Here is a 12784-nt window from a genome sequence, read left to right as displayed (position 1 = left end):
CTCCTCGCTCAGCTCCGCCCCGCCCCGCCCCCTCCTGCCGGTCCCGCGGACCCAGCCGTCGACAGGGCGGGGTCCCCACTGCCGGCCTCCATTGGTCGTGAGCCCACGCCCCGGCTCACCCTTGGCCAATTGGCGACGGCTGTGGGCGGTACCGCCCTGCTGGCGACCCGCCCCCAACTCCGAGACACGGCTTGCCATTGGGAGAAGGCGCGTGACGCCAAGGCTGCAGGCCACGTGGCGGTGTTTTCACTGCCAGGGCGGCCGGGCAGAGCGGGTGGAGGGAAGGGCCAGGCAGCTGGGCTCGGCCTGCAGGCTCCGGTCCGGCGTCTGCGTCGCGGCCGCGGCAAAGCAGACAGGCGGGCGCGCTCATTCCGACCCCACCCAGCCCCGTGTCCTGGCTAGCACTCCGTCTACTAAACTTACAGTTTAGTAGAGAGCGTTGGACGCCAAAGCCCCACCCTCTCGTAGAGTCTTCAAGCTGCTTAGAAGACTGTTTCTAACAGGAGGATGCTGAGGCCAGATAGGTAGGACGTCGTCTTATCCATTTCCCGTTGAGAACTCTTACCACAGGTCAAGCACCGTGTTAACAAATGTGTGTTATCTCGTTGAATTCTTACAAAACTTTGGGAGGAAGGCGTAATTATGCCCAATTTAAAGAAGCCATAACTGAAGCACCGGACTGCTAGACAATTCTGCCTGAAGTAGCACAATAAATGGTAAAATGTGGTTTTGTCTGATTTCAAAACCCGTGCACCAAAGACTCGGCTAGACAGTTTTTGGCAAAACCTATCTGATCTGTAGCTGAAAAAATGAAAGAAAATGGGTATAGGATGTTGTATTTTATGAAAAGGATGAAGTCTTGAAGACAGCACAGTAAAAACCTCATGTAATTCGAGGTGAATCCAAACGGTCTCTCTTCCCAGGATGAATACATGTTGCCATGTAGACTTATCGACACAACTGATGAATCAGTAGCTCTGCTAGTTTTGGACGCGTATATAATTACTGACGAATTTTTAATTCCTGCTTTTCAAATTTTGAGACGAAATGATATTTTATTGTTGTTGTTGTACCACTGCATTTCAGACTCGTATAATTCAAATTTTCTATTTTGTGACAAAACTGTATATATGTATATAGGAAACTGGGACCTACAGTGGGTGAGTGAAGAGAACTGTTTCTCTTAAGCTTTTCTGGTTGACTCCTGGTTTTGGTTTTCTGAAATGCAAATATAACAGTTTCTTCTTTCAGTGCTATTATTCTTCCTCTCAGCTGATGTAAAAATAGTTCAGCTAACACATCTACAGATGTCGATTGCTCTTTAGTTGATTGTGAGGTGTTGTAAAAATCATCGTAAGGGAAGGAGCCGCCGCTTGGATGCTTTAACTGTGTTATCCTTGTAACATCTCAGCTCAGAGGTGCTTTCCCTCTCCCCTCCCAGCTCAGGCAAATGCTGCAGTCCTTTTTGTTCTATTTAGAAAGCAAAAAGTCTGACATTCTAGGTGTTAGGTTGTTGGGAGAATTACATAATGTGCACAATAGGTTTTTAAAGTGGAAGCTGTTATTACCAAGACTTTGGACTTTATGGGGTAGAGATGGGAGCTGGTGTTAGTTTTTGAGCAGGAGAGTTTCATGATAAAAGTAGTGTTTTAAGCAGATAAACTCGGCCAGGGTGTGCAGAGCAGATTAGAAGGGAGAAAAGCCTAGACTAATGTGAAATTTTAGGAGCAAAAAGCATGTGAGAAACTAGGCTATAGGTTGGCAGCAAGGTCAGAAAGGTTAGGACAAACCCAAGAGAGATTCTTTTTTCTTGAAATGTATTTGACATATAACTTTGTGTCAATTTAAGGTGTACAACGTGTTGATTTCATACATTTATGTGTTGTAACATGACTGCCATTGTAGCAATAATTAGCACCTCATCACGTCATGCGAAGAGATGTTTTGAAGGGCGCTGTCCAATAGAAGGATAATGTGAGCCACAAATGTGAACCCCAAATGTGATTAAAAATTTTCGAGACGTGTCATTTAAAATTTTCTAGGCCCCATGTTAAAAAGGCTAAAGAGAAATGGGCAAGTTAATTTTAATGATATTTAACTATTTAAATATTATTTAACATAACCCAGTACGTCAAAAGTATCATTTTAGTCGGTAATCCACGTAAAATTATTAATCAGCCAGTTTGGATTATCATTATTTTTTAGCATAAATATTTAAAATCCCGTGTGTCTTTTTCACTCACGGTATATCTCAATTCTCACTAGCCACATTTTAGGTGCTCACATGTTCGGTAGCTATCCTATTGCCCAGTGGACTTCTGAGAGCATAATAAGCCTCAGGGCATGGCAGCTGATGAGGAAGGAGGGGTGGCAGGGAAGAAGACGGGAAGACTTAAAGCCGATTCCATGGTCAGAAGTCGCGTTGTGCTGCTTTCAGAAACCAGATGTCTGGCAGGTATTTAGGAAGCTGCATTTAGTTTCAGACACACTGAGGTGGTAGAACTGAATGCTCATTGGAGTTAAGGTTCAAACCTAGAGATGTAGATCTGGAGGAAAACAGGTCACCTTCCCAGCCCCACTTTTTCCTATGAATGATCTCCCTTGTATATTTCCTACTGGGTTAATGGTTCACATCCCCCAAGGACCCATGTGGAAATAACATCCCAGGGCTGCCTCATCTGGTTTTATTTTTCCCAAGACAATACAGAAATCTGTATTTTATGTAAATGTGTATTTATAGAAATATTTATTTCATAGAAGCCTATATTTTTACGTACAAATGTTAAACGCTGACAACTAATTCTTTTTAAAAAACACTGTGTGAGCCAAACTAAATACATCAGCCGGCTGGATGTGGTTTGTGGAGGGCCAGCTTATGACTTCTGTTAGAGGCAGAAGGAGCCACTTTGAGAGGTCCCACCCTCAAAAAAAAAAAAAAAAAAATCCCAGAAATCCGTTTGGATAAAAGGCCAAGGAAAAGGTTATAAATAAATTCAGAGGTGCTGAATTCATTTAATGCCAGGCTGGTTTTTCTTTTTTTAAGTCCTAGCTCATGTCTAGGTTCCATAGGAGTGGAAACTCCTGATTTGGATATCAGGCTTATGGCATCTTAATCCTTCCACATTCTTGGAACAGAGATTTCAAGGCTGAATATCAGAAGAAAAGGAATATTGGGGGAGGGGCAGAGAACACACAGTTTACTGAAATGGGAACAGGATTTTGACTCTTTCTCTTTTTCCCAGTTGGAATTCCTACGTGTCCATCTTTTCCCAGGCAAAATGTCCGTTCTTTCTAGGGAAACAGTAAGTCAGCAAAATCTTGGGAGAATCAAGCCAGGGTCTGGGAATCAAACATCCTTTGTAAGATAAAATTGCAGGCCACAATTCAGCTAATGGGAAGACTTCCTATTTGTCTAACAATCAGGTTGTAATTTAAAGATGCTGACCAGGGCATACACAGGGCATACACAGGGGAAGTTGGAAGTGAGAAATCCTGTCTGATGCAACCTTCCGGTCACTCAATATGCTTGCCTGTGACACCCAACCATCTATAATTAGAGTAACTACTAGGTGAGTGAATACCGCTCCTGGCTGCTGCTGCTTTTTATAAAAGCCATTCTATTTTTATAAAATCAAGTCACAGGAAATCATCTCCTTTCTCTTCTTGTTGATGTGTTTCAACACTCTGAGTGTGAGCTGAGGAAGAGTAGAACCACAATAAAGAAGGGTGTATGGTGGTCCTTGCAGGACAGAGGAGAGGGGGAGAGACAATGTAAAATAGGTAAGCCTTTGGGGCTGCGGAGAGGGAACGGCACTGGGTTATGATGTGAAGGGAGCTCAAGAAGCTAGCCCCACAGTTCTAAGTAGCAGAGGAGGGAACGGGCTGTAGGGTGATTTCTGGGAAAGGAGATGGTCCCATGGGATTGGCAATCAGGAAGTCCCCAGCCAAGGGTCTGGCTGAGCAAAGGCACAACTGGGCTTTCTTGTTACTCACCGTGGGCACCATCTGTGTGGGAGAGCACGGCTGCAGTGAGTGAACAGCCCCTGGGATGTGCCTTTGTTCCCCAAACGGAACCGTTATTTCTGGGTTTTTTGCTTGAAAAAAGGGAGGGCAGGGAGCAAAAACTAACAGCCTTTCTAATATTCCTTGACTTACGTATTTCCTCTCAAGGGTAAGAAACAATGATATTTCACTGAAGAACTGGTGTCTTTGTCTTCACCCCCTCCCCGATCTGTTATATTTTGGCTTCCAGAATAATCTTCCTAAAACACCAAAGCAAATCACAAGTTCTCCATAGATAGTTGCTGGTCAACTGACATTTACAAAGACAGTAGCTTTCTATGCCTGCATTTGCAGACGTACCTTGAGCAGATGGTCTATCATTCAACACAACGTGGGGATGTTCAACCATCGAGTTTCTGTTCCCTGGGACATCTGAAGACCAGCCGAGATTACAGACATGGGTTCATCAGATCAGCCAATCGCCCTGGCTTAAGTGTTAGAGTATCTGGAAATGGAAAACAAAGCTTTATAGAAAACTTGGCTTGAAGCCTCATACAGCTACATTTAATGCTCACTACCTCTGTTCTGTCCAGGACATTTTATCCCCATCATACAGCCGCGTAAACCCATCTTGAGAGACGTTGGATAAGTTTCTCAGGGTCCCGGGAGATGTCTTCACTCAGTTCCCTCCACTAGATTCTCGGGTCACCATTTCATTCTGCCTCTCGCATTGCTGTGGCTCAAGGTTGGAAACAGAGCTGGAATCTGAAGCTCTACCCCATTGGCTAGAGAGGCAGGGCAGAGGGGAAAAGGCAGGATTGTGCCAAGAAGGCCACTGGTCAAACTCAAAGGGGAGGCGTGGAGTCCTGCAACTTTTCAAAAAGGTCCAAAGCTTTGCTTACATTTGCCAGGGTACTACTCCAAGTAGAGTTGGCCCTCTGTATCAGTGGATTCCGCACCCATGAATTCAACCAAACTTTGATCGAAAATATCCCCCCAAATTTAAACAAATAAGGAAATAAATTCCAGTTCCAAAAGGCGAAATTAGAATTTGCCACGTCAGTAACTATTTACATAGCACTTACATTGTATTAGGTATTATAAGCAAGGTAGAGATGATTTGAAGTATTTAGGAGGGTGTGCCTAGGTTATGTGCAAATACTATGCCGTTTTACATAAGGGATTTGATTTTGATATGGGGCAGGGGTCCTGGAACCAATCGCTCTGGCTACCCAGGGTCGACTGCACTAAAAACATCTTTTCTCTCAAGCAAAGTGTTAACCTGTGCTCCTGGGTGGGAGTGGCTAGTTGATAAATGATGCTGTAGGACTCTGGGTTTCTCCCTGGTCTAGAGAGATGGCCTAGGGAGTGGTAACCATTCCTTGGAATACTTGTCTCTAGGAAAAGGGTGATTTGCGAGGTCTTAGGACGGCAGGGCGACGGCTAAGCATCCAACGATGCGTGGTGAACGGCGCCATCTAGCGGTCCAAAGTATTCGGTTCCAGGCTGGTGGGTGGATTTTGAAGGAAAGACTGACTTCAGGGGAAAGCTCTGGGGATTTGATTCTAAAGCTTTGGAAGAAGAGTCCCCGAGGCTTCCCGTGTGTTCTTCCAAAGCCTCTTTACTGTCTGTACATCGAAAACACAGAGGCCTCACCCCCCACTTCCTGTGCTGGAGGAGACGTTTGGAAGGCGTTTGCATATTCACTCTTTTGAAAAATCTTTATCAGGTGCCTATTATGTGCTTGCCACGGTTCCAGGCCCTGGGGATGCACCACGGGACAAAATCCTTAAAAATCCTGCCCAGGGCTTCCCTGGTGGCGCAGTGGTTGAGAGTCCGCCTGCCGATGCGGGGGACACGGGTTCGTGCTACTTTTTTGGTGTGGCAACTAGAAAATTAAAAATTCCATACATGGCTCCCAAAAAAAAAAAAAAAAAAAAAAAAAAAGAATCCTGCCCAAAGATATAAATAGACAACTCTCCAAAGAAGGCATACAGATGGCCAACAAGCACATGCAAAGTGCTCCACATCACTAATTATCAGAGAAATGCAAATCAAAACTACAATGAGGTATCACCTCACACCAGTCAGAATGGCCATCGTCAAATCTATAAATAACAAATGCTGGAGCGGGTGTGGAGAAAAGGGAACCCTCCCACACTGCTGGTGGGACTGTAAAGTGGTAGAGCCACTGTGGAGAACAGTATGAAGGGTCCTTAAGAAACTAAAAATAGAACTACCATATGATCCAGCAATCCCACTCGTGGGCATATACCCTGAAAAACTATAATTTGAAAGATTACATGCACCCCAATGTTCATTGCAACACTATTTACAATAGCCAGGACATGGAAGCAACCTAAATGTCCATCAACAGAGGAATGGCTAAAGGTGTGGTACATATGTATTGATACAATGGAATATTACTCAGTCATTAAAAAAGGATGAAATAATGCTATTTGCAGCAACATGGATGGACCTAGAGATTATCATACTAAATGAAGTAAGTCAGACAGAGAAAGACAAATATCATACGACATCACTTATATGTGGAATCTAAAAAAAATGATACAAATGAGCTTATTTACAAAACAGAAACAGACTCACAGACTTTGAAAACAAACTTATGGTCACCAAAGGGGAAAGGTGGGTGGGAGGGATAAATCGGGAGTTTGGGATTAACATACATACACACTACTAGATATAAAATAGATAACAAGGACCTACTGTACAGCACAGGGAACTCTACTCAATATTCTGTGATAAGTTATATGGGAAAAGAATCTGAAAAAGAATGGATATATGTATATGTGTAACTGAAACACTTTGCTGCACACCTGAAACTAACACAACATTGTAAATCAACTCTACTCCAATATAAAATAAAAATTAAATTAAAAAAAAAATAAAATTTTAAAGATTTTTTTTTAAAAATTAAAAAAGTTCAGCCCACATAGGCAGAAAGACCACAAAGAAAAAAATAAAGTGGAGAATACCTGAGATGTCATAAGTGCTGAGAAGAAAAATAAAGCAGTGAAAGGGCGTCTGGAAGAGTTGAGGAGGGGGTTGATTTCGTGGAGGGAAAGCAGGGAAGGCCTCCCTGGAAGATTCCCTTTGGACAAAGGCCTGAAGGAGAGGTGGGAATGGTTTCCGCAGGCCCGTGGGGAAAAGCATTCCGGGCAGAGGGAAGGGAAGTGCTCACGAAACACAGCGGAGGCCAGGGTGGTTGGAACAGAGAGAGGAGGGGGCAGAATCCGTAGGCAAAGAGGTCAGAGTGGAAGTGCTCGGGGTGTGGGAGAAGTGCGAAAAACCACTGGACGTTCTGATGTACATTTGAACAGAATCAGGCAGCTGTGTTGAAAAAAATGGCCGGTGTCTTGGGAGATTCGCAAGTCACCTTAGTGTGTTCAAAGCTCCCGAAAGCCCAGTATTGTGTTTATTTACCATTGTTTCACAGGCTTATTTAGATCTCTCGTTTTCCAGGAACACTCACTAACTTGTGGGACTTGAGAAAGTAAAAATCAGCCCCGATAAGCCGGCCCAGATGTTCCCGGTGGTCATAAACACGTCCAGTGCGAGGCCACAGCGCAGCTGCAAAGTGCCTGTGAGTGGCTCCTGTGTTCTTATCACTGCCTTCCCCAGAGGTGCTTTGTTCTTCTCACCCCCCAGGACAGAGATTTTGGAGATACCCAATGGTTAAAGCACGCCGCGCGTCAGGACCACCTCCAGCCCTGACCTGACCCCTGTTTCCCTTGCGCTTCCCACCTTAGAATCACTCAGCACAAACCCAGGTCCTACAGAAGCCCCCCTCCCACACAGCCTCTTACTGAGACACCCCATCTGGTGTACACCCGCCCTTGCTGCAGTAAGTGAATAAAACCAACACTGACTGGGCGAACCTGGGAACCTGGTGGTCTTTACCTTGAAAGGTTAGCAGGCCCCAGTGTTCTGTAGAATAAAGTTGGAGAAAAGCTGGACAAAATGATTACTTCCTACAGTGAAGTTCCTCGAATCTGAAGCTGAAGTGTCGCATCCCACCTGAAATGTCTCGTGTGCTCGTCGGGAAACGGTGCGCGGTCGATGAAAGCGTTGAGGACTGTCAAATATTTTAAAATTTTGTCAAATACTTTAGAAATAGTGAGTGGGTATTCTTTTCATTAGTTGTCTCTTGTCTGTCCGGTCCCTCCTGCTGCTAACATTTTTGGCTGAATATCTGTGCTACAGACCCTCTTGGCTTGACTGGGGGCTCTATAACCACCCCTCCTACCCGGGGCTTTTTTCAGACAACACTCAGACGTCCAGAGAAAGAGCAGAGTGGTTCTAGGCAAACACGTCCACGTCCACACCTGAGTCACAGGGGGAGTGTACGCAAAGGTGATTCGCAAAATCGGGCTTGCACCTTAGAAAGCTCATTGCAGAAGTCGAGGATGGAGCAGAGGCAGAGATCAGGCTGGAGGCTGGTCCATCAATCCAGATGCTGGTGTCCATTGTGACAGCACCAAAGTTTTGTTGTTCTCTTCCCATACTTTTTCTGCTTTAAGTAAAATGGTCATTTATGTTTTCTCTGATCTTAGGTAAATGGGGTGAACTACACTGATTACTTTTTTTAAATTGAGGTGAAAGTCACATTCGGTTAACCCTTTTGTTTGTTTGCAGCACAATTTATTATCTGGTCATAGTATTTGGGTATATTACTAGACATAGATTTAACACCGTTGTGACTTCTCTTGAGACAGAACAACCCCAAAAGAAAAGTTCAAAATGTGCAAGAGCGATAAATACCAAACTTTCTGATCTACGAATGTGTACATATAAAATGCCAGCCATTTCTGGAATCATCCAGCGACCACATGTTCACGGCTAGGTGTCTGGTGTTGGCAGTGCTAATTGTTGGCACATGTCACATGCGTTGGCCCCAATTATTTTTATGTCATTTACCAAACATGTTTGCAGGGACGGGACAGCCTGGGGTCCCCGGGGGGTGAAAGCCCTTCTTTTTACAAGCCGAAACCCCAAGCAGCTGGCTGCTCTGGTGAGCCTGAAGGTGTCACCGTCTTTGGTGAGCAATCAAATGTCAATAGCCTCTGGCGACCAGGGTGGGACAAGACTGCAGTTTGGGTCGAATGTGTCTGGATCCATCCTGTTGACCCTAAACATGGAATAGTTCTTCCATTTTCTCCATGTCGCAATAGTCTGGTCCCGCAGACTGCTTCGGCATGACCGCATGGATAACAGTAAATTCATCTTGTGTCCGTATCCGCAGGTTTCCATTCCTCTTGCTGCATTAGATCTGCCAGCTGCAGAATGTGTGGCCAAGATCTCGTGATAAAACTGCACATCACAGCCCTTCAATCGCTGGCTGCTGTGCAGCACTCGGTTAAGCAGCTGCTTTAAGGCCCTGTTTAGGGAGGGAGACTGAGTGGTGTAATTGATCGCATCACTTTTATTGGGCTGATCTGCAGATACATTCAGCAAGGAGTTGTTCTGGTGTGGGCGAAAGCAGGACAAAGCAGTCCCATGAATCTGCTTGTGAATCTGCTCTCAGAGAGCGGGGCCGGGGGAGTGGGGGGCTTGGGGGTGCGGTTCCTGGCTCCCCTTGTAACCTCGGGCTAATTCTTGCTTCTTGAGTTGATCTTCAAAAACCAGAAACTGCTCCCATTCGAGCTTCTGCTGGCGCATCTGAGCAGTTTGCTTCCTTTCTGTCTCTGTCAATCTCAGACGTGTCAGTTTTTTTGAAAATTTCAGCTTTCTATTTGTTTTGCTTTGCAAATATTCTTGATATTCCATGTTATATTTCTTTAAAAGGTCCCTTTTCAATTCATCTGTCCTTGGGAATGCAATCTCCTTCAGTTTCTTCATAATATCCTGCTTTTCAGGTACTCCACAGTTGCTGGTAATCTTAATACCTGGGAAGCCTTCCTACAAACAAGATAATAAATTGATTATAAAGGACAGAGGCATTTGCTGAGTTTCCTTCCTTCAAATACACAAATGCCATCCTCTCCATCTCTATTCCAGATATAAAGTAGTGCCCCCTCCCAACAGACGTGGAAAACAAACTTAACGTTACCAAAGGGGAAGGAAGGGAGGGGATAAATTAGGAGATTGGGATTGACGTGTACACACTACTATATATAAAACAGATAACTAGTAGGGACCTACTGCAGAGCACAGGGAACTATACTCAATATTTTGTAATAACCTATAATGGAAAAGAATCTGAAACAGGATAGATGTATATGTGTATGTATGTATTACTGAATCTCTTTGCTGTACACCTGAAACTAATACAATATTGTAAATCAACTATACTCCAATAAAAAAAAATAATTACCAAAAAAAATAGTGGCCTGGAGTGATATTTTCTTTGATGGTAACATTACAACCAAGGTTGCTCAGAACATGGACTCACTCTTCCGGGCTGAGGGAAACATCTTATTGTGAGGCATAGATAGCAGCTACTTTTTCCCCGGAATTCAGAGAATTTCTGATCCATGTTGTCCTGTCTAAAAAATGAAGGTGTTCACAGTTTCTTCTCAATTACGTCATCATATTACTTCAATCTAATCAGAGATATTGTGGGCCATGAGAGTTAGATCACCCATTTATTAGAAAAGGATGTAACTCAGGAACAGGCAGATGGAAGAGATGCTTCAGGCGAGCGATGTGGGAAGGGGCTCAGAGCTCCCCCACCCTTTCCACACGCTACGCTCCCAGCACCTCAACGTGTTCACCAACCTGGAAGCTCCAAAGTTAACCTTTTTAAAGTGAACATTTCAGTGGCATTTAGTACATTCACATTACTGTGCAACCATCCCCTGTGTCCAGTTCCGGAACATTCCACTGCTCCAAAAGAGAACTCTGGACCCATTAAGCAGTTACTTCCTATCCTCCCTGCCCCCATCTCCTGGCCATTGCCAGCCTGTTTTCTGTTTCTATGGAATTACCAATTCTGAATATTTCACATAAATGGGGGTCCTACCATATGTGACCTTCTGTGTCTGACCTGTTTCACTGAGCATAATACTTTCAAGGCTCATCCATGTTGGAGCATGTACAGTATTTCATTTCTTTTAATGGCTGAATGATATTCCATTGAATGTATTTACCATAATTTGTTCATCCATTCATCAGCTGATGGTCACTTGACTTGTTTCCACCTCTTGGCTATTGTGAATAGTGCTACTCTGAATATGTGTGTACATGTAATTATTTGAGTACCTGTTTTGAATTCTCTTGGGTATAGACCTAGGAGTGGAGTTGCTGGGTTATATGATAATTCTATGTTTAAAATTTTGAGGAACTGCCAAACTATTTTCCACAGATGTGGAACCATTTGACAGTCAGTAGCAATGTACTAGGGCTCCAATTTCTCCACGTCCTTGCCAACACTTGTTATTCTCCGTTTTTGTTTTTTGTTTTTAATTACTGTAGCAGGCCCCGTGGATGTGAAAAACACTCAAGTTTTGTGCCATGTCTGCACAATTGCAAACACCTGGGACGTCCAAGTAGTGCTGGATCCCCCAGCTGAGCCGAAGCTGCGCTATATTCTCAAGTTTCCCACATCTATTCTGGGTCACACTCTGGGAAACAAAGCTTTGTGTCATATAGAAAGTCGTTCAGCTTCAACACATAAATTCAAATGTGAATCCACGGGGCCAAGTCAAGGGACCAATATCTGAAGCAGATCCTGCGCTGCCACCTCTGGCCTGTTCTTTCCATTCTGATCTTTTATTCTCCAGGTAAATCCTCTTGATGCACCACTGATTCTCCAGATATGCTGGGACGCACTCCTCAGATAAGCTGGGGTATGGTTGCACCCCGGCTTTGGTTCAGCCCGGGGATCTCTGCTCTGTAGGTTTCTTGTTAGGGTGGGAAGTAGTGCCAATCACAGCTGATACAGGAGGACAAATCGCTTTGGGAACCAGAGCCTTTGGTTCCTTTGACTGTAAAGATGCTGCGTGACATCAAAGAAGGAATGTCTTAGAGGTAGCTACTACCTGTATCCCAGGCATAAGGTAGAAATATGGGATGGAGAGAGAGAGAGGGGGGGGGGGGGGGGGGGAGAGAGAGAGAGAGAACCAGATCATTGGTGAAGGGGTAGTGGCTGAAGCCATGAGATCAGGTAACGTGTAATGGAACATGTGTCAGTTGTGGAAGAACTGGAATGAGATGTCCTGGTTTGATGTTTGGAGTTATTCCTTTAATTTTAGTTACACTATCAGGAGGGAGGCTGGCTTGCGTGCTGAGCTGGTCAGGGCAGCTCTAAGTCACACATTGCTGATGAGTGAGAACCTCTGTTATAAATGGAAATGTGAACTGTCAAGCGCTCCTTGGCTGAAACTACGTGCCGCACAGGATCGCCTATTTTCCTTATTGATTGCAAATAGACACAGGGAATAAAAAACTGGTGTGTTTTCCAAAAACACGACTGAGAGTTTTTTTTAAAACTGAAGTGGGTGTGGTTTAGACGTTTCATGATTTCTCTGACACCAGAAACATCCTTTGGTGGGGTTCTAATTTCTTATGGAAGTTTGGTTCCAGAAGCTATTTAAGAGCCTAAAGGAAAGACATCGAGTGGATAAGATGTATCTTAAAATATTGAAAGTGGCAATTTCCTAGGTTCTCAGTTCTTCCCTTTCTGGTCTCTCCCCAGGGATCTGCTCCCACACTTGGCGGTTTAAGTCAGCCTCTATCTACAGTTGACCGTGGTCTGACCTCACTCTCTGGAATGCTCTGCCTGCCTCTGACTTTCACGGCATGTCAACATGCACTCCGATGG

At 44.4% G+C, this 12784-nt stretch overlaps 1 pseudogene; it reads right to left on the bottom strand.

Moving 5' to 3' along the window:
• Positions 1-9151: 9151 nt before the first annotated feature.
• The window catches only part of LOC103074592 (AMSH-like protease pseudogene), an 18096-nt pseudogene continuing 14463 nt past the window's right edge, over positions 9152-12784 (bottom strand).

The sequence above is a fragment of the Lipotes vexillifer genome, unplaced genomic scaffold, assembly GCF_000442215.2.
Source record: "Lipotes vexillifer unplaced genomic scaffold, Lipotes_vexillifer_v1.1 scaffold664, whole genome shotgun sequence".
In the NCBI taxonomy this organism is placed as follows: Eukaryota; Metazoa; Chordata; class Mammalia; order Artiodactyla; family Lipotidae; genus Lipotes; species Lipotes vexillifer.
This window is presented reverse-complemented; position numbering and strand designations above follow the sequence as displayed.